At 39.9% G+C, this 23,134-nt stretch overlaps 1 protein-coding gene across 8 annotated transcripts in view; it reads left to right on the forward strand.

Annotated features, from left to right (window-relative positions):
• The window catches only part of LOC116267847 (senescence-induced receptor-like serine/threonine-protein kinase), a 37,983-nt gene extending 15,051 nt beyond the window's left edge, over positions 1-22,932 (forward strand). For 4 of the 8 annotated variants that reach the window (XR_007572155.1, XR_007572160.1, XR_007572156.1 and 1 more), the window contains 3 exons: positions 15,914-16,052; positions 22,413-22,473; positions 22,589-22,931. The gene's annotated coding sequence lies outside the window, so the exon portion shown is untranslated. Of the gene's footprint in view, positions 1-15,913; positions 16,053-22,412; positions 22,474-22,588 lie in introns of all 8 variants that reach the window. The other 4 variants (XR_007572161.1, XR_007572157.1, XR_007572158.1 and 1 more) reach the window with 2 other exon arrangements.
• The last annotated feature ends 202 nt before the right edge of the window (positions 22,933-23,134 follow it).

A 23,134-nucleotide genomic window follows, 5' to 3' on the forward strand; every position in this document is an offset into this window, starting at 1 on the left:
GTAGTCAAGGAAGTTCTACCTAGAAACTCATATAGGCTGATGGTGTAGAACTTCTAGGTCCTATAAATGGTTTGCATCTCAAGAAATTCTACCCATGAATCATCCTTGTACTTCCAATTATAAACATATATAAATTCTTGAATTTCATCAAATTTTATCTTCATCAAATGGTGGCTAGATATTTTAACATTCTAATATCTAACCTCATATTTGGGCATCATCAAATTTGATTGCTACACTGGGGCATCTTTAGAGGATGAGAAACTCAAAATGTGCACCACTATGTTTTAGATCCACGCTATGTTACATAGGTACGGGTACCGGTGTGGGTGCAGGTACGGACCATTTTCAAAAAACTTGGGTGCGGGGATACGGCCGTACACACACAAGCGCACACACACACACACACACACACACACACATATATATATATATATATATATATATATATATATATATATATATATATATATATATATGTCAAAAAAATTCAAACAGAATAATACATTCGCACATATATATATCAAAAATTACAAACACAATAACATATATCATGATCCAAAATTTATCAGTCTTCATTCTCAAATACATCAACTTTCTTGATTTTCATTCTCCTCAGTCGCATAATTGACATACAAAATACATCAACTTTCTTGATTCTTGTTATCCTCAGTCACATCATCAAGATTAGAAGGAGCAACAGGTTCTGTAAGGTCCATATTAAGAGCATGCAAATCATGTTCTCCTTCAAGGTCCACGTCAATGTCCTCTGGATTAACATCCCAATACTTGGATGATCCTGAACTGCAAGTTGCAACAAAATCAAAATATGATTTAAGTTATAAGTTTTAAGTGAATATTAACTTTAAACAACCAACATAATATACAAATGTAATTAACTAATTATGTATACATATCAAAGATACAAAAAGAAAGAAATACCTATAAGCATCTGAAGTATTTGCAGGTTGGAGTGGACATAAACTAAATCTTCTGCTCGCTTGCTAGTTAGCTTATTTCTCTTGATATTGTGAATTTGAGAATAAGTGCTCCAATTTCTTTGACAACAAGAAGAAGTTGCAGGTTGAGATAATAACTTCAACGCAAGTTGCTGAAGATTTGGTGTTGCTGCTCCAAAACATAACCACAAATTAACAGGATCTTCTTCATCTCTTGCTATTGCAGCTTGTACTGAATCACTTCTTCCACCAGAGAAGCTCACAAACTCACTATTTATTATCTTCAACCGATGAGAATCAGAATATAGTCTTCCCAAACATATCTCCTTATTTTTTGATATTTCTGGATCTCGATTAGGAGAAACATGACCAGTGCCTCCTGCCAACCATGTTTGTCCGTAATATTTGGGATTTAAGGAGTGTGCCATACAATGCAAAGGGTTATTGCTTCTATTCCATCTTCTTACTAAAATTTTATGCATATGATCGAAAAACTCAGAATCATCAAGTGCAACATTCTTCTTCTCATGTCTAAAAATGATGTTTTGAATTTTTTCAATCATGTTATCCCACATATCATAAACTCTATGAAGGATGGGCCCTTCTTTGTCAACTTCTCTCAACATCTGCCAAATAGGCTCAGTAAACTGCAGAAAATATGAAATCTTATCCCACCATTCATCTTCTAAAATACATTTTTTAATTTGTTGAGCCTTCACAATGTCATCACTCTGATAAAACTCCCAATCATTGTCAGTGACCATAAGTGTTAATGCATGTTTCACATGTTTTATTCTTTTTATCATTACAATAATGGATGCAAAATGAGTCTCTGCTACCTTCAACAATTTCAAATCAGAATGTCTATTAAATATAGCAAGAACATTGTTGTGGTTTACAACAAAATTTCTGATGTTTCTGACATCATGCTCAAGCTCCTCAATCCATGAACACAATATACCAGCATTTGTATCATCTTTTGATGGGTTGCAAATACTTTTAAGAGCTAGATTTATACTGTGTACCACACAAGGAGTCCAGAATATATGACTATACTTGGGGTCACTTGCCAAATTCATCCATGCTCATTGGCAAACTGGAGCATTATCAGTAACAATTTGCACAACATTATCTTCACCTACTTCTTTGATGACTTCTATAAATAACTCCTTTAAATATTCAACATCTTTATACTCCCCAGATGCATCAACACATTTCAAGAAGATTGGTCCATCAAGCGAATAATCAATAAAATTTATCAGTGGCCGTCTTTGTATATCAGTCCACCCGTCAGAAACAATGGATACTCCGTATTGTCTCCATGAAAATTTCTTCTTCTCTAATAATTTTTCGATATTTGCCTTCTCTTCTGCAAGAATTACTGTTCTCAACTTTTCTGAACTCGGGAGTACATAACCACTCAAAATGCAATTAGCCAAACCTGTAACGACATCTTTCCAATAAGGACTTCTGGCTATATTAAAAGGAAGTGAACTTGCAAAAAAAAACCTTTCGATTCTTCTATCCATCTCTGCCCTTCCCATAGTTTGAATACTTGTTCTAATTTTTTGGTATCCCTGCTTGCCATGTTCATTTTTCTTTTCTTTGAAGCATCTTCACCTTCTTCAATAGCATAAAGAGGAACAGATAGTTCACTTGACTTGGCTGAAGATGGAACAAATAGTTCACTTGACTTGGCTGAAGATTTCTTCGTCTCAGCTGCATCGTGTTCTTTTTTGAGTTGCTTCATCGATTCTTTGCTAACTTTTTCACATGGTCGAATTCCAAAACAAGGGATATGCAATAAATGTGTCTTGCAACGTGTATAAGAGCCAGTGAACGTCTTATTACAGAAATTGCAAGAAAATATTATATTCCCACCGCCACCTACTGCTTTTTCAAGTTTTTTCACATACCGCCAAAGAGGTTGAGATGGATTATCCAACTCTAATTTTGTGGTATTAACACTACTACTGTTGCTTGCCATATTTCCACTTCCACTTGTAGGCATCGTTTCTTTTCCTTTATCAGCCATTACAACTTATATGAAAAGCACCTAGCAAGATAACATAATGGTATGCATAAGAATCTTGATAGTGGACATAGAAGGACAAAAGCATAACTAGAAGATATATGAAAAGTGAGAAGTTAATAGACTCTCAAAATGCCAATTAAGCAACGATCGAAAGTCCTAATCAAAAGAATATAGCGGAGATAGCAATCAAGACCCCCTATTCTGCCAATTAAAGGGACAAATCGAAAGCCCTAATCAAAAGAATAAAAGATAGACACCAAGCAAGAGGGGATGTGCACAAACAGATATGCAAGAGGGGATGTGTGCAGTGATCGTGGGTAGATTAATAGAGATTTGTACATTCATTCATAGACTATTTACTCTGTTTAAAATAAAAGAGGGAACAGAAAAGAAAATGTGTCGACAATAGAAGCATAAGCACAAGCACAAACAAAAGAGGGAATAGAAATGTGCTGACAACAGAAGCATAAGCACAGATGGTGGGCAGCGATGGAGTGGGCAGAGCCACTTTTCACTGGCTGAGATTGTGAGTGGTGAGATGAGAGATCAATAAATGTGCCGACAACATAAGCATAAGCACAAGCAAAAGAAAGACAGAGATTTCTACATTACATACAAAAGAGGGAACAGAAAAAAAACGAACAACAAAGAGGAACCGACTGCAGGCGACCAACATAAAAGATGATTCATAAAAAAAGAGACGATAGAAGGCTCAGCCAGTGAAAAGCACCGTCTGCCAGCACTAGAGACGATGGAAGTCTCAGAAGTTTGATAGAAAATGAGAAAAAAATGAAAAAAAGAGCAAATACTGTCGTCATTCACCTCCAGCCGTCGCCGGTCGCTGCTGCCATCGCCTGTCACTGACTTCCGCCGCCATTCGTCGCCTACAACCGCCAGTCGCCGCCCTGCCTTCGTCGGTGAGAGAAGAAAACGAAAGGGTTTCGAAAAAGGGAAAAAGGGTTTCGATAAAATTAACGTTACAATGGTTTAAAACGTTAAAATGAAAATAACAATGACATTTAAAATGGACAATTTTAGACTCGGTCAACTTTGACCGAGTCTAACAACGGTCGAAAATAAGCATAGTACGTTGACCGTTCCACGTGCGGTCAACGCTGCACCCCTGGCGTACCCACCAGCGTACCGGAACCGGTGTCGTACCGGTACAGTGCGGGTACCGTGTGACATAGGATGCATGAGATCAATCATCTTCGAAATGTTTTCCAAAAAGGTTTTAAAAAAAGGAACCTCTCCAAAAAGGATTTCCCCACTCTAGTTTAATATAAAAAATTAAAGATTAAATAAATAATGTTTCATTATGATATGTTCATTATTTTTAAATTATTTCCTCAAATTGAGCAAGAAAACAATTTCTTGTCTAGGTCTAGAATTTCTCATAGTCATATGAATTGTCTTCAAAACCACTTTTCAAGAACAACTGCACTTGAATTTTTAATTCCTTGCGAGAGTATCAATATGAAGTATAAAAGAAAAGTTAGAAAGTCATGTCAAAAAGATATACAATCTTATTGTTTGGAAAATGGTAACAAGGAATGCTACATGGCCCACGAAGATTTTTGCCTGCCCATCATACATATAGACTAGACAAATGCTCATTTGATGGGATTATAGAATTGATATGTACTTCTCCATTTGATGTACTAGAAGCAGTGGAATATGAACAATTGTTGTATAATTGAAAAAAGAAAAACATACTTTTTACTTTGCCATACTAAGACAATTTATTATATACCAACCTAAATGTAATGCATATAAAAAAAATGTGTCACAACCTAATTGGTACGTTGTTGAATCTAGAAAGAAAGTCAAAAGATCACTACAATTCTTATTTGTACCTACAAACAATGAATATAACACAATTACTTCATCCACAAAACTGTAAGCAAACCAGCAAGACCTTATTGTATGTTACATGTTTTACTATGACCAAAAAAGAACATGAATTTAAAAGTTACATATGGTTATGTGTCAAATATATCAAAGTGTGTACATACAAAGAGATATATGATCTCGGGTTAAAAATTGATGATTGTCATATGTTAATTCATCAATTCCTTCAATTAGCTTTATAAAGATCTTGACAAAAAAAATAAGTGCAGTGTTGATAGTGTCACACCCCGCCCTTTTAACCCTAAAACTTTTTTTTTTTCTAAACATAAAGCATCAAGGTGTGACTACGCAACAATTCAAAAAGACGATGAGCCAAACAATTCAAAACAATGGGGCGAACTTTCATTTATATAATAATTTTATTCCATACAAATTCACATCTATATGCATGACCAAAATGCCCCAAAATCATAACATTGATGCCTAACAAAAAGAAGACATCAATAAAACCAAAACATGATGCGCCGGCACTACAAACGACAATCCCAAAACCTCCCCAGTAGGACGTGAGTGCAGCCATCTGCTCAACCTGTTGCCCCGGGTCCGCCAAAACCTGAAAAAGAAAACAACTGAAGGCTCAGCCTTTGCAGTATGGCAACAAGCCAGGAAAATGTCAAACCCTCTCAAGTAAGGCTCAAATAAAAGAACAAATATCAACCCATCTATCGTCATGTCATGTCAGAGTACGACACATAAAAGCCACTTGATGGCCACACTAACACAACGTCAGTCACATGCGAAGCATGCTTAAACATAACACTTGCATTCATATCATTCACATATACGTCAGTCACATGCATTCTATCATACACATTACATTTTCATTAACTTTAGTGCATTAACAGTTCCTGTGGGTGCAACACAGGCACGTGTACACCGTGGGCGGCCTACAGCCGAGAGACAACCCCCTGTGGTGGCCCATAACAGTATGGATCCATTTTACCCGCTGCAGCGGTAGAGCACTCATCCCTGGATGTGTGAAGTCCAATGTGAGATACTCAGCCCTCCCTAGGACACCCAGGTTGAGAAGGCGGGAGCCCAACGCTCCAAGCACAACACACAACAGAACCCTGGGGCCTTGCACCGCCTGCGCTCTGACAGGCGAGACCAGATGCAGAAAAAAAAAGGGGACGTCACCCAAACACATAGCCACATCCCACTGGCCTCTCATCTCTTATCCTTTCGTTTTTTTTTTATCATTATCATTACTCATTCACAAAATGACTGGCTAGCACATGAGGTTAATACACCCTACGAGTGCACTTACACCTCCCAATGCCTCCACACCAGGTCTATACATACAGTAATAGTCATTGCTAGCCGTCATACAGTACGGGTACAACTACCCTCTATTTCATCCATTTGCATCGTTGCCCATGGCAATGCATATGCAACAACGTACACATTCATATCAATCATTACATCAATCACGTCAATCACCTCTTTGAAAAACTTAGCCAATCTACAGAGAGTAGTCTCGATCTGCGGTTGGCTCGTAGCTGTCTTATGTAGTTATCATTCTATGATGCTTTCTAATACACAATTAGAGTCGAGGAGACACTCGACTCGATACCCTGCCTCATCTGTCCTAAACAGATATCAATTCTAGCATGCACATGCCAATGTGTAACATTTTCAAAACAAATGACTAATAATCTTTCTAACCCATTCATATCATATAAGCAACATACATATACTCATTCACAAAGCAGTCAATCAATTAACATCACAATCCTAGGATCCCTTGATCCTAGGAGCAAACAATCACACATTTGCCTCAGGCAGGGATTTGCCTGGAATGTCGCCATACCTGTGGCGCGCTCACCAAATTCTTCAAAATGCCTCAAGCTTCGAACTCAAGGTCGACGGGACGTGCCCGGTGCACCTGCAAACATAAACAAGAATAAGGTTTCTACTAGATACCTACACAATTCAAACAAAAACAAACAAATACAAAATAAAATCCTTGAGGCACGTGTCGTCGCCTCAAGAGGGTGTCGACAGGTAGTGTCGACCAACAAGGTCTCCAATAGGCCTCCTCCTTTATGTCTTGACGTTGCCTCAAAATATCAAAACCCTCAACCATCAATCAATCCATCACTAATTCCTTCCTCAATAGCGTTCTTTAATTAAGACATCAACCCCAAAGTCACATCCAAATACGTATATTTTCCCTAATTAACTTCATGATACACCCGTTCATAGAAGTATGCGCTACACTCCCTAAGACGGTTCTAAATCTTCCCCACAACCTCACAATTTCTACCATGCTTCCCTCATGCTTCGAAAATTAATCCATCATGCTTAAACGATCATTAAATACATGAATCATTACTTTCCAACTCAAATCCTAAGTGTCCCCCAAAAACAAAATCACTAACATGCGTCCCAAAATCATCAATTCTAAGCTCTAGCATGCTCGAACAATAATTATACATGCTTTAGAAGATAATATTCATTACTTTGAGCTTGATTAGGTATCGCTCACCCCAAAACAAGCATCCAAACTGCTACAACCCTTCTAGCAACCACTTCACACGTCCGATCAAGTAACAATGCTCGAGATTGCTTGCTGCCACTGCTCACCACATGCCCTACTAGCTGGTAAGAGGGAAAAAACGTCCCTAAACTGCAATCCAACCCCAAAACGCCATAAAAAGAGTCAACACACGTCCAAATAAAGTTCAACACAAAATCTGTTGCTAGGAGAGACCCACGGTAGTAGTGGGAAAAGCTGAAATGAACAAGAGAAAAGGGATGCTGACTGAGAGGAGAGACAGAGAGAGGAGGGGTTCGGTCAAGGGGGAAAACGGCAGTGGGGGTGAGAAAAGAGAGAAAGAGCAGGTGGGGGAGTGCGGGTGAGTGAGAAGAGGGTCGAGTGGTAGAGAACCAGCGGAAAAGGGGAAAGAGAGTGGCGAGAGAGAAGAAGAGGGGACATGCGGCAGAGAAAAAAAACAAGAGGGCATGAGTGGCAGAGAAGGGAAAATCGCACGAGAGAGAGAGGGGGTTTACCAAGCCGCCGCCACCGTAGTCGCTGCTGCCACCTCCGTCGCCGTCGCCGTTCCAGCCACCACCACACCGACTGCCACTTCTTCTCCCTCTGCGCTGTCACGGGAGACCGCCAGGAGAACGACGAAGGAGGAAAATGGGAAAGGCGAGGGAGAAGGACCTCGCGTCGGGCTCCTTACACGAGTGGGGGTCGGGTCCGGGTCTGGACCCTAACTCGACCCGACTTGCCAAAACCAACGAGCGTTACATCCTACCCTCCTAAAAAAGAAAATTTTGTCCTCGAAATTTAGTTCATACCTCAATGCAAGAACAAGTGTGGATATTGCTTCCGCATGTCCTCCTCATGCTCCCATGTACTCTCTTTCAACCCATGGTACTGCCATTCCACTTTCACCAAAGGAATTATTTTAGTGCGAAGCACTTGCTCTCGATGATCCACAATTCTAATGGGTTGTTCTTCCATTGTCAAATCATCTTGTACTAGAATACCTTGAAAATCAATCACATGTGTCGGATCTGGTATGTATTTTTGAAGCATGGAAACATGGAAGACGTCATGAACGTGACTCAAATCTGGTGGTAACGCCAATCTGTATGCCACCTCTCCAATCTTCTCTAATATCTCAAAAGGTCCTATGAACCTCGAGCTCAATTTTCCCTTCGCACCAAAGCAAAAAACACCTTTAGTATGAGAAATCTTTAAAAACACTTGATCACCCACCTCAAAAGCCAATTCTCTACGACGAATGTCAGCATAACTTTTTTGTCTACTATGAGCAGTTAACTACTTCTTTCTTATCAATTTCACTTGGTCGGTGTAGTGTTGAAATACCAAAGGGTTTTCGATCTTGCCATCACCTAAATCGGTCCAACAAGCTGGAGATCTGCACGGCCTTCCATACAAATCCTCAAACGGTGCCATCCCAATACTAGAGTGGTAACTGTTATTATAAGTAAATTCTGCCAGTTTCATATGTTTGTCCCATTCTCCTTTCCACTCTAAGACACATGCACGCAACATGTCTTCTAAGGTTTGAATAGTCCTCTCTGATTGCCCATCAATGTGGGGATGGAATGCTGTGCTCATCTTAAGCTTGGTACCCAAAGCCCTCTGTAATTGCCCCCAAAACCTAGAGGTAAAACGCGGATCTCGATCCGAAATGATAGACTTTGGTACTCCATGCAATCTCACTATCTCGCCAATATACAACTCTGTGAGACTTTCCAATGATTGACTGATTCTGATTGGCAACCACAAAATCCATCGTAATATCTTCTCATTTCCACACTGGAATATCGATTCTTTGCAACAAGCCTCCTGGCCGCTGATGCTCTGCTTTTACCTGTTGGCAAACTAAGCACTTTGCCACATATTCTGCAATTTCACGCTTCATTCCAGGCCACCAAAAATTTCTTCTCATATCTTGAAACATCTTTGTACTGCTAGGGTGAATAGAAAACTTAGATTTGTGAGCTTCATCAAGCAACAGACGCTTCACCCCTTCATCTCTAGGAACCCATAATCTCTGCCGAAACCGCAATGACCCATCTTCATCTTGATGCCAAAGAGAATCTGTCTTCTTGCTTTCTTCCATGTTCTTAGCAAACTCTGGATCTTCCTTTTGTTTCATTACAAGTTCTTCCATCAAAGGATGCCGAATCAAGGTCGTCATCATTGCCTTGTTCTCATCACAAATGTAAGGCTGCCAAGCTATCACATCTTGCAATAATGTCCAAGAACGAGTCAACATACTGCACATTGCCACCTTGGCATGCCTGCTTAATGCATCTGTCACCACATTCGCCTTGCCTGGATGATACGATATGGTGAAATCATAATCCTTTAAATATTTGATCCATCTTCTTTGCCTCAAGTTGAGATCCCTTTGCGATGATATATACTTCAAGGACTTGTGATCTGTAAACACCTCCAATGTTGCACCATAAAGATAGTGTCTCCACATCTTCAATGCGAACACAACTGCTCCCAACTCCAAATCATGAGTGGGATAGTGTTGCTCATGGGCCTTCAACTGCCTTGATGCATAAGCCACTACATGGTCATGTTGCATCAACACACAACCATATCCGATCCCCGAAGCATCAGTGTACACCACAAAACCAGAATGACCTGATGGAAGCGTCAAAATAGGGGCAGTAGTAAGCTTGACCTTCAGAGTTTGAAAACTCTTCTCACACTCTTCATTCCACACAAACTTCACTCCTTTTCTCAATAGTTTAGTCATGGGCGTAGCTATTTTCGAAAAGTGTTGTATGAACCTGCGATAGTATCCTGCCAATCCCAAAAAGCTTCTAACCTCAGTTACACTGCAAGGTGTCCTCCAGTCCTGAACAGCTGACACCTTAGCCGGATCGACGGATACTCCATCCTTCGAGATCACATGACCCAGAAAGTTTACCTTCTCTAGCCAAAATTCACATTTTGAGTATTTGGCGTAAAGCTTATGCTTGCGCAAAAGACCCAACACACTTCTCAAGTGGTCTCTGTGCTCTGCCTCACTCTCTAAGTTCACCAAAATATCATCAACAAACACAATAACAAAACGATCTAAGAACTCTTGGAAAACCCGATTCATGAGGTCCATGAACGCTGCGAGAGCATTAGTCAACCCAAAAGGCATGACCCTGAATTCATAATGCCCATACCTGGTTCAAAAAGCAGTCTTAGAAACATCTTCATCTCGTATCAAGAGTTGATGGTAGCCTATCCTCAGATCGATCTTAGAGAAAACCTTTGCATTCTTAAGCTGATCAAACAAGTCTTCAATTCTTGGAAGCGGATACTTATTCTTGATGGTGACTTGATTCAACATGCGATAATGTATGCACAAGCACATAGTCCCATCTTTCTTTTTCACAAACAATACAGGTGCTCCCCAAGGTGACACACTAGGTCGGATGAAGCCCTTGTCTAAGAGCTCCTGCAGTTGCTTCTTCAACTCTTCTAACTCTGCTGGTGCCATACGGTAGGGTGCCTTAGAAATAGGAGTTGTCCCTGGTAACAACTCTATCTTGAACTCCACTTCTCGAGTTGGAGGCAAACTCGACAATTCCTCAGAAAACACATCAGGATACTCACTCACCACGGCAACATCCTGCAATTTCATCTGTTCAGCCTCATTGATCAACACATTGACCAAGAAGGCAACGCTTCCACTTTTTATTCATCGCTTAGCCTTCAATGCAGACACCATTATCTTATCAGTTCAACTGGCCCTACGAGCATGAAATTCCACAGGCTACATCTCATTAGTCAACATCTGTATCTGCTTCTTCCTGCAATCTATAATGGCATAATGCGCATACAACCAATCCATACCCAAAATCACATCAAACTCACTGAGACCTAGGATCACCAACTGTGCGGGTAGGTGAAGTTGATGGATTTCCACGTCCACATCAGGAAGATGCTCGCGACACGACTCTTGAGCATGCATCGGGCTAACAACTTTTAAAACATACGACATTCTTCTAGCCGACACTTCTAGTGAGGTAGCAAATCGACTAGATATAAAAGAATGCGTCGCTCCTGCATCAAATAACACTCTAGCAATATGAGAACTGACAAGTAAAGTACCTTCAACGAGGTCGTGTGCCTGGAGCTCCTCCACAGTAGTAGCATAGACACGTCCAGACGTCTGTCATGCGCTAGAAGAACCGGTTTCAGGCTTCTTCAATTCTCTTTCTTTCTTCAACGGGCAATCCTTGATGAAGTGTCTCATACCTCTGCAGTGTAAACAAGCCCCAGTCACCCGATAGCACGGCTTCCCGGGGTGCACACGAGAACAAGTGGGGCACTTCTGAGAAGTCGGAGTGGCCACTGACCCCTGTGTGGCCTCACTACGGGTAGGCTAGTTCCGTCTGAAAGTTCGGTCATCCCACCTCTCATAAGACCTTGTCCTGCCCGCAAAGTGTTGGCGCTTTACCCGTGTCCGTCCACCTTGTGAATGCTGGCCTGCTTTCTTCTGATGATCCTTCTGTGTCCTTACCCAATCTTCTTCTATGCATCGTGCCACTGTAACCGCCTCATCCAAGTCACGAGGTCTACTTGTCAACACTTTGCTTTGTAGTCCATCTCGCAGCCCACGCACAAACTTGCCCGCTCTGGTCTCATCTGTAGTGTAAAGGTGTGGGCAATAGACCTCCAAGTGCCGATATCTCGTAATGTACTCTTCTAAGCTCGACTGATTCTGTTGCAAATCTAGAAATTCTTGCATTTTCTTGTCTCTGGCATACACTAGAAAGTATGTGCTGAAGAAGGAATCTCTAAACTGCTTCCATGAGATTGACCCTTGGCCTGCGAACCAAATCTCACTAGTTGATTGCCACCAATTCTTGGCATCACCCTTCAACCAATAGGAGCCATAGTTCACTCTATCTTCTTCTGGCACCTTCAAAAACCCAAAAATACGTTCAACCTCTTCAATCCAGTCCTTTGCCTTGTCATGACTGCCCCCTCCTGAAAAGATAGGTGGCTGCATCGCCATAAACTGCTGATAAGACACTGTCGTTGCCTTCTCCCGAACTAGAGCACTGGTGTCCCCCAAAGGAGATGCATTACTCCTCTGATTACCGACTATCGACTACACTAACGTGGTCAGCAATATAGTCTGCTGATCCACTGGCGGAGTCTGTCTCGGTGGGGTTTGGGCACCCCCACCTAGCTGGGCATACTGGGCTCTGACGCACTGTCACCCCGCAGAGTATGCACATCAGAATGGGTTGGGCTGGGCTCTGTATGTGCCTCTGAAGACGGCCCAACTCGCTTCTTACCCCTACAATGATATTCCATCTGTACAAACAAGATCCTTTATTCTCAAATCACGACTAATACCAAACTCACAAGTCAAATCACAATGTGCATTAGCATGAAGTTCAAAACATAGATCACATCACATACTTATACTTGAAAAATCAAAACTACAATAACCAACTAATCAAACAAATGCATACCTAGGCAACACGGCTTCACAGATAGGCTTTAACTCACATCCATAATGGGGTTTGCCATGGCTCTGATACCAAAACTGTCACACCCTGCCCTTTTAACCCTCAAACTTTTTTTTTTCTAAACATAAAGCATCGAGGTGTGACTACCCAACAATTCAAAAAATGATGAGCCAAGCAATTCAAAACAATGGGGCGAACTTTCATTTATATAACCATTTTGGTTCATACAAATTCACATCTATGTGCATGACCAAAATGCCTCAAAATCATAACATTGATGCCTAACAAAAAGAAGACATCAATAAAACCAAAATGACACACCGCCACTACAAACGACAATCCCAAAACCTCCCCAGTAGGACGTGAGTGAAGCCATCTACTCAACCTGTTGCCCCGGGTCCGCCAAAACCTGAAAAAGAAAACAACTGAAGGCTCACCCTTCGCAGTATGGCAACAAGCCAGGAAAATGTCAAACCCTCTCAAGTAAGGCTCAAATAAAAGCCACTTGATGGCCACACTAACACAACATCAGTCACATGCGAAGCATGCTTAAACATAACACTTGCATTCATATCATTCACATATACATCAATCACATGCATTCTATCATACACATTACATTTTCATTAACTTTAGTGCATTAACAGTTCCTGTGGGTGCAACACAAGCACGTGCACACCGTGGGCGGCCTACAGCCGAGAGACAAACCCCCGTGGTGGCCCATAACAGTATGGATCCATTTTACCCGTTGCGGCGGTAGAGCACTCATCCCTAGATGTGTGAAGTCCAAGGTGAGATACTCAGCCTTCTCTAGGACACCCAGGTTGGGAAGGCGGGAGCCCAACGCTCCAAGCACAACACACAACAGAACCCTGAGGCCTTGCACCGCCTGCGCTCTGACAGGCGAGACCAGTTGCAGAAAAAAAAAGGGGACGTCACCCAAACACATAGCCACATTCCACTGGCCTCTCATCTCTTATCCTTTCGTTTTTTTTTTATCATTATCATTACTCATTCACAAAATGACTGGCTAGCACATGAGGTTAATATACCCTACGAGTGCACTTACACCTCCCAATGCCTCCACACAAGGTCTATACATACAGTAACAGTCATTGCTAGCCGTCATACAGTACGGGTACCACTACCCTCTATTTCATCCATTTGCATCGTTGCCCATGGCAATGCATATGCAACAACGTACACATTCATATCAATCATCACATCAATCACGTCAATCACCTCTTTGAAAAACATAGCCAATCTACAAAGAGTAGTCTCGATCTGCGGTTGGCTCGTAGCTGTCCTATGCAGTTATCATTCTATGATGCTTTCTAATGCACAATTGGGGTCGAGGAGACACTCGACTCGATACCCCGCCTCCTTCCTCAATAACGTTCTTTAATTAAGACATCAACCCCAAAGTCACATCCAAATACGTATATTTTCCCTAATTAACTTCATGATACACCCATTCACAGAAGTCTGCGCTACACTCCCTAAGACGGTTCTAAATCTTCCCCACAACCTCACAATCTCTACCATGCTTCCCTAATGCTTCGAAAATTAATCCATCATGCTTAAACGATCATTAAATACATGAATCATTACTTTCCAATGCAAATCCTAAGTTTCTCCCAAAAACAAAATCACTAACTTGCGTCTCAAAATCATCAATTCTAAGCTCTAGCATGCTCGAACAAAAATTATACATGCTTTAGAAGATAATATTCATTACTTTGAGCTTGATTAGGTATCGCACACCCCAAAACAAGCGTCCAAACTGCTACAACCCTTCTAGCAACCACTTCACACGTCCGATCAAGTGCCAATGCTCGAGATTGCTTGCTGCCGCTGCTCACCACACGCCCTACTAGCTGGTAAGAGGAGAAAAACGTCCCTAAACTGCAATCCAACCCCAAAACACCATAAAAAGAGTCAACACACGTCCAAATAAAGTTCAACACAAAATATGTTGCTAGGAGAGACCCACGGTAGTAGTGGGAAAAGCTGAAATGAACAAGAGAAAAGGGACACTGACAGAGAGGAGAGACAGAGAGAGGAGGGGTTCGGTCAAGGGGGAAAACGGCAGTGGGGGTGAGAAAAGAGAGAAAGAGCAGGTGGGGGAGTGCGGGTGAGTGAGAAGAGGGTCGAGCGGTAGAGAACCAGTGGAAAAGGGGAAAGAGAGTGGCGAGAGAGAAGAAGAGGGGACGTGCGGCAGAGAAAAAAAACAAGAGGGCATGAGTGGCAGAGAAGGGAAAATCGCACGAGAGAGAGAGGGGGTTTACCAAGCCGCCGCCACCATGGTCGCCGCTGCCACCTCCGTCGCCATCGCCGTTCCAGCCACCACCACACCGACCGCCACTTCTTCTCCCTCTGCGCTGTCACGGGAGACCGCCAGGAGAATGACGAAGGAGGAAAAAGGGAAAGGGGAGGGAGAAGGGCCTCGCGTCGGGCTCCTTACGCGAGTGGGGGTCGGGTCTGGGTCTGGACCCTAACTCGACCCGACCTGCCAAAACCAACGAGCGTTACAGATAGAGTTATGTATATCTTTTAAAAGTTTTGTGTACCAAAGTTGGAAAAGGAGATGATTTCAACCATTTGGAAAAGCAAATTATATTGACATTGTGTTGCATGAAAAAAAAAATTCCAAACATTTTTTTATCTTGTGATCTACTTACCTATTCACTTAGCCTATGAAGTTCTACTAAGTGGAACTATACAGTGCCTTGGATGAATTTGATCAAAGGGCAAGTGTAAACAATACTTTTTGTTGCTTTAATTTATAATTTTGTTAGCATATAGTTATTTGTGTGTGTGTGATTCAAGTAATAAAATTAAGAAATTTCATACACCAGTAACTTCATGTGGCTGCAGCATGATGTCATTGGCTTCACCAGGAAGTCACTTCATTCTTTGGGAAACAATTCTTCATCATGCACCTACATAGTTTCTGTGGCCCTTATTTGACTTTTAATTGTGATACCATTATGTATTGATATATCTTCACTCTTTGATGTAATTTCAGTTGCATACATGATGGTGCTGCATACTCATTGGAATGTATTGCAATGAGACATGTCTCGCCATGCTTGTCTTAAGGTGGTTGCATTTCAACATGTCTCTCTTTGCATTTTTAGTTCAGCACCACTACATGTATGCTGAAGGTAACTCAATATTCTCTTGATCTAACAACTTCATTGCATGGCAACGAAAAACTCCGTTAAATTCAAACTTTCTATAGGAGCATTGAAGCATGTTGCTTTCCACATTGTATGTAACAATGTCAACACCTACATCATATTTTTTACTATTGTTCTTGCAAAGGATTGATTCCATGTGAAAATTGATAGCTACAAGGGCTTTGGTTTTTGCTCATTCATACACTGTCGGTGCATATATGTTTGCGCCATGGATCAAGACCTTGATCCATCATCATAAGAACTATTAAAAATGTTTTGCAATCTTGTTCTAGCTCATTCTATCAAAGATTTTGCAAAACATTTCATATTGCTCAATAAACCGAACTATGATTAAACACGAATATAGTCTTCTAAGGATTGCATGCATACTCTCGATCCTTTGAGTGTTAATCATGTCTAAGCAAAAAGAAATACTATCAACCATATGCATGCACTTACTTTTCTTTGTTGTTGAACTATCTTTGCAACTATTAATAATTTTGTAATTGGTACATTTCCATGAAGATATGGATGACTCTTCATTCTTGACTCTAAGATGCACTTATTATAGAGCCACTTCCCTGCATTTTGAAGCATGTGCCACATGCAAAGGCGGTGATGTGCATTTGGTCACACGTGTGCTATGGCACCTACAATGGCATTTTCTCTATTCATTAACAACACATGTTTGAACCTCATTCATGGTCTCTCCAAACTGTGCAAACAGCCAGATAATCTTATCGATTGTCTAGTCATAAGAGAATGCACCACCACATATACAACTTTGCGGATGATGGTTGAAACCTATAAACTGCACAAAGGGCCATTGGTGAGTGCATGTTCACTATGGTGTCGAAGACAAAAACATCACTGAAGCACTTGTAGTTTAGTCATGAGCAAGCGTCCATCCAAAATATGTTTCCCCTTCCTTTCCATTCATTGGTCAGTCTGCAGAAATAGGTATTAGACCGTCCAAAATATGTTTGTTACATATACATCATCATTTAATTGAAGCACAGTATAAAAGTTGTGGTCAATGCTCCACTTTTTTTCGAGATACTTGACAACTGCATGCACTTCACTTTTCTTCATAACACTTTCTATCCTTCATTAAAGTTGGTTTTTTTATGTTAAAAGGTATAAAAAGTGCATTCTTGTGGCCACCATCCAACTTGCTAACATAGTTGTCAGCCTGTTTTGAAGCAATACCAGAATTAAACGTTAACCTTTCAATTGCTGCATGTGCATTTTATGTGAACTCAACATGGGGACAACTGGAAGAGATGGCAAGGAGTGGCTGTGATCAGCAATGAAAACCCTAACATAAAGTCTTCCATTTGGAAGCCTCCTAACTACCATCTTTGCATGACATCCAATCTCGAAATTCCCCTATTAGTTTGCTCATCCTTGTTATGAATCAAGAACCCTTTTTTGAACACACATAAGTCTTCCTCACAATAATTCCTTTGTGATTTTTTTCTTGACCCTCCTTCCTGATGCTAAACCCATGGTAAGTGCATAGTTGTTCTAATATTTGAAAGCATCTTCATTGTCACTAAATTTCATTCCTACACTTATAACATCAAACTCATAACTACCTTGTGCCTGCATATGTGTGTCAATTAGAATATTCTCTTTAGGTTCATGCTCATTAGAACTATACTTGCATGTACTAAAATCACCATTATTATGTTTGTGTATGCAATTTTGCAGATCCTCATGTGCATCAAACTCCCCAATGTGTTGTTTGTGCATGTATCAGCATGAACACTTTCCTTTGCCATGTGCAAATCAACACTATCTTTCTATGCATGATAACACTCACCACTACCTTGTTCCTACATGCGAGAAAATAATAAGATGCTATGATCTTCTACATATACATTTGACATATGACTTCCCTACTAAAAATCATCTTCAACCACAATTGCATCACTAGCATGCTTTTCATCCATTATATCATTTGTGCCATCATTGTTGTCCTTAACATTAATAACTACATTTACAACCCACAAATTTTTTAGATGTATATGTCCTCACAAAAGTAAAAATGTCCATAGAAGGTATAGTAACTTTACCCAAAAAAACTCTAGCATTTTGGATAGCACAATTAGCAGTGACAACATCATTTGATATTAAATACCCTATATCGCTTTCAAAAGCATATTGTGTATAGTATCTCTACATTGATAGCACTTATGTCAAATGGTAACAGATGCTAGCGAAATTCATGCAGCAACACTTTATTGATAGTATTTGTACTACAATTGTAACCGATACTGGCATAAGTGATGGTGTTTACATCAAATGGTAAGGGATTACTGAAACTGCATGAAATAATACTTTGCTGATAAAATTTGCGTCAAAATGTTAACAAGAATTGGCATAACTCCATGCAACAATGCTATGTTGACAGCATTTTTGTTAAAATGGTACTAGAGGCTGGCATAACTACATGCAGTCATGCTCTACTAATAGCGTTTATGTTATGATGGTAAAAGAGGCTCACGGTTTCACTAGCAAAAATGCAATATGCATAGCGTTTATGTAAAAACACTAATAGCTGCATGTTCTTAAAATTAATAAGTCAGATAAATGTATGTAATGTGGATAAAATTATAGTCAACATGTCTTCCATAACATTTTACACGCACATCAAGATAAAAAAAAATCTAGAATAATGACAGTGTTTTTATATATGTTGCTCGAGTTTTACATGATGTAGAGGATTACAAATGTGTAGATAGGTCAGGTGGTAATAACATGTTGTCCCTTTTATTGGTCGCAGTAGTACTCAATCAACATCTGTTCCAATCAACTTATGCTTCGCAGAATATCCTTCACTTTCCACTTTTCAAATGCCTTCCCTATAATGTGTAACAAGTCATGTAGCACCATAAACATTATCCCTTGTCAGTAGATGAACTACTTTCTACCCAAGCTCATTAGATGCTTGTATCAAATGGAAGTCACGTTAGATCTCTCTTCATCAAGTGGAAAATCTGAAGTTATTATTTCATAAACAATAATTTGCTGAAATAGTAGTGGTGGGTGTAAAAAGCAATTGGAGGCACATTTGAAATTTACGTTTTATTTTAGACGTAGATAAAGGGTGATTCTGAAATGCCTCTTTTGCGTTTGTTGCATCATTGCCAACTTAAGGGCATTTATGAAATGCCAACCTTTTAACTATTTTACACTAGCCACTTCATCGCATGATTTTCCATGGGTGCTTCCTGAATACTACCTTGTTATTTGTTGGTGTCAGAGCCTTCAGATTCTACTTGATCCAAAGGACTAGATATCCACTGTGCTCCCATTAAAAATTGAGTCGATTCACCCAACTCAGCTAGATATGGGGTGCCATATGTTATATAGTGTTTACTATTTGATTATTTTAAAACATTTAAGTGTCATGAGCCTACTTTCAATCTATGGTGATGGCCCACTTTCTATCGTGATCCTAGGGAGAAAGTGCATATGAAAATGACTTAAAGAACATAAAGTGTATAAAGAGAACAAAAATATGTCATGAAAAATGTAATCAAGGAGAATTAAACTTGACTTTACTCGTAGGGTAGCCAAAGGCTCATAGAAGATTCTGCCTGCCGAACACCCAAAGCAAGAAAATGCATACATACAAGCTTTCCAATGAGAGGGTGCTCACTAAAAAGTGAACAAGGGATGCACAAATGGATACTACATATGAGAAAAGTAGATATAGTTACATTCATAGGGGGAATAGGGTCCACTTCCCCACCAACCCCACCCCACAACTTTTAAGTCTATTGTAGTCTCTGACAGCAACTACTGCTTTGTATGCCATGACTTCCTCAAAATAGTAGTTCTTCAGTCTCAACGTATAGTTCTACTTTCACTCACGTTTGTTTGTGCACTTCACAAAACACTTCTTCAACTCACTTCAATAGTTGATTGTGTGCTAAAGTTCACTTTGAGTGCCCATTGATACAATCCTTTCGTCCATCACAACCCAATACTTTTAACATTTTTTTAAAAATGACAAACAACTTTATCATTTTTCTCCATAGGGCATTCTATTGATGTTTGGATCAAACAATATTCTTAGAGAATCTATGGATCACTATAAAGATGATGTTGAACTGTATACCTTCAATAATTTCACAATGAAGTCTAGGGAAATGTTTTTATGCAAGAGCTTTAGAACAAGAAGAGGCTAAAGGAGGCTGATAGTCTTCTGATTTTTCCCAGTTTTTTGTTGGAAGATAGAGCAAGTCTTACATAGACTTCAAATCATCTTGCATCTGGGGACAATAATATCTACATGCAAGGAGTGCTAGTGTCCACTCTTGGTTAGGATGGTCTGCTTATAATGTCTCCTGACACTCCTTAAGAAGCTCATGCCAAAGTTCCTTCAGCTTCACACAAACATGCACCAACTTTTAATATGAACAAGTTTCTCTAAACCAAAATCTGAGTCTTCCATGCTTCTACCAAAGTCATCAAGTGTTACGCTATTGCATCTTGTTGCATCCCTTTACGAACATGTTTGAAGAGTTCACCCTTGTTCTGCATCCCAAATTTTATTTTGGTTTTGTCAAATAGAATTTGTTTTGAAAATAGAAAGAAAGGGGGCCTACCATCTATACGAGGCTTAGTCATACCCGACGCGTTGCCTGGGGATAACTAAACTAAGCGCTACATTAATTCTCAAAGTATTATCATATTCACTTTGAAAATGAGTTAGTAAATCATTTTGATTTGAGAAAATCCTTTTAAAATGAGAATCCTTTGAAATATTTTGAAAATAAAGAAAACTAGCTTTGGTTTCTGAAAACTCTTTCCAAATATGCAATCGACTAGTGTGTCCCTTTGAATGTTAAGTAGGTTCAATATATTGCTCTAATTTAGTTACTACCTATTTAGAACTCCACTTCGTCTTACTTAAGCTCCTTAGAGTATTGCTTGTAAGCATTCGTGAATCTCATGATTGGTTGTGCATGATTGTATAAATTCTATAAGCTTGAAAATAAATCATTTATTCCTACTAAAACATTCATCTAAAAGCATTCCTACCATTACAAGCATCTAAATTTTCATTCATTTGAGAGATACTTTTAATTAGAAACTTTGTTATCATTAAATGTTTCAAAATAAAAGTTTTGAAAATAGATATGGTTTATAGGCCACCAAGTATAGCTCCAATATTGGATACATGACTTTGGCTTTTACTTTGTTGAAGTCCATAGGTCTTTAAGCCAAAGAGAATATGAGTTTAAAATATAGAATGAAAAATAAATAAAAAGGGAAAGATGTTTAGAAAGAAAGAGATTCACGTTTGCTGGGCTGGAAATGTACTATTCAACAGGAAAAAAATTGCAAATTTTTAAAATTTTTCCATTCCATCAAACAAAGAAAAATTTTTTTGCCCGTTGGATGGGTTTTCCTAAAAATATTTCCGGAAGTAAAAAAAAAATGCCCGTTGGGCGTGCGTCTCGTGCGAGAGGAAAAAAGAGGGATAAAGAGGGGACACCATGAGAGGAAGAAACAGGGGGAAAGAGGGGATGCCATCACTCGCAGCAGCTCCCTCTCCTGCAAGAGGAAGAAAGAAGGGGAAACAGGGAACGCCCTTCCAATTCCCCGCACGCGAAACAGCAAGGAGGGGATCACTTCGCCTCTTCTCATGGCTTTTGTCCCCTCTTGGGCATTTCGGTTAGATGGTTACTTGAAAAGTAAGTTTCTGGAGTGATTGTTGGAGAGAATGGTTGAAGAATGGCCTAATGGCAGTGAATTTGATCACAGTTGTGGGGGCTTGATGCTTGTTTGTTGCTGTAGATAGATTGCATCTTGCCATTCTATACTTCTTTGTTTGTGTCATTACTTGCTTGTTTTGTTCTTTTGTGGAGTCTTAGAAATTTGTATGCCTGGAGAATTTTGTGCCCTGGACATGGATTGAAGCTCTTGCTGTAGCATTTCTTTTTTTTCCTGCTTCTTGTTGCTGATTTTAGGCATTTGAAATGTTGGCTTCTCACTTCTCAGATAGTGTAAATGCTCCGGTGTCTATGTTGCTTGGTGTGGTAAAGACATTTCAGAAGTATGCAAAATGTGTTTAAGTAATAGCCCTTCAGTGCAATGGAAGTTCAAACATCATTTATTGACGTTGATTCGAAAAATTGTGTCATTTTTCAGTGAATTCCAATAAACAAACTGGAGTTTTTTTTTACTGTGGCTTGAATATGAGGCGAGTACACATGCTATGTGAATGCAGAATTCTTGTAAAAATGATGCTTTTGCACTCGATGATCGGTCTTTTTTGTTATATCTCCAAACTTAGATATCTCTTGCTGTGTGACTTTTTGGTTGCAGATATATAGACTGGTGGCCATTTCAGCATCTGCTTTTCAATTCCATAGCTTTGCAAAACCAGGTTATAAACTTACTCTTGATATGAAGTTGTTAACAACATAACTCTGAGAACTAATTTTTTGAGAATTATATAGTAACTGCCATCAGGGAGTAAGGTATGGTTTTGTCAATTCTAGCACAGAAGAAGTGTCAATCAGATGGAAGTGATCCTGGAGAAGACAAGATGTCTGAGAAAGAACTGGCTCTTCAGCAGGCCTTGGACCAAATAGCTTCTTCCTTTGAAAAAGAAGCAATTATGTGGCTTGGTCATTGTGCTGGTCATTGAGTCGTTTAGTTCAAACAATGGTTTGACATTTTGTCAAATGTATGTGGCCATGTCTCCAAATCTGATGCATGTCAGCCCTCACCTTTTGAGGTTACATGCTGCTTGCTGGGGATGCTGAAAGCATCTGCAGTTGTAGCTAATGTTTGAATTTTGTTGTTGGACATATTGTGATTATTTACCACAAAGTGGTGGCATTCATTGGGATCCTTGCATCTATTTCAAAGTTGTTAGACTGGGAACAAAACCACTGAGCAATATAGAATTGAAATCTGAAAATGTACATGCTCAAATTTCAGAAGCAAGAAACAGGAAGTACGGCATGTTGGCAGTCAATTGGAGATTGAACCACAGATGACGTAGAAGGTGGGCTGGAATTGGTAAGCAAACTAGAAGGGAA

Source organism: Nymphaea colorata, unplaced genomic scaffold (genome assembly GCF_008831285.2).
Source record: "Nymphaea colorata isolate Beijing-Zhang1983 unplaced genomic scaffold, ASM883128v2 scaffold0001, whole genome shotgun sequence".
In the NCBI taxonomy this organism is placed as follows: domain Eukaryota; kingdom Viridiplantae; phylum Streptophyta; class Magnoliopsida; order Nymphaeales; family Nymphaeaceae; genus Nymphaea; species Nymphaea colorata.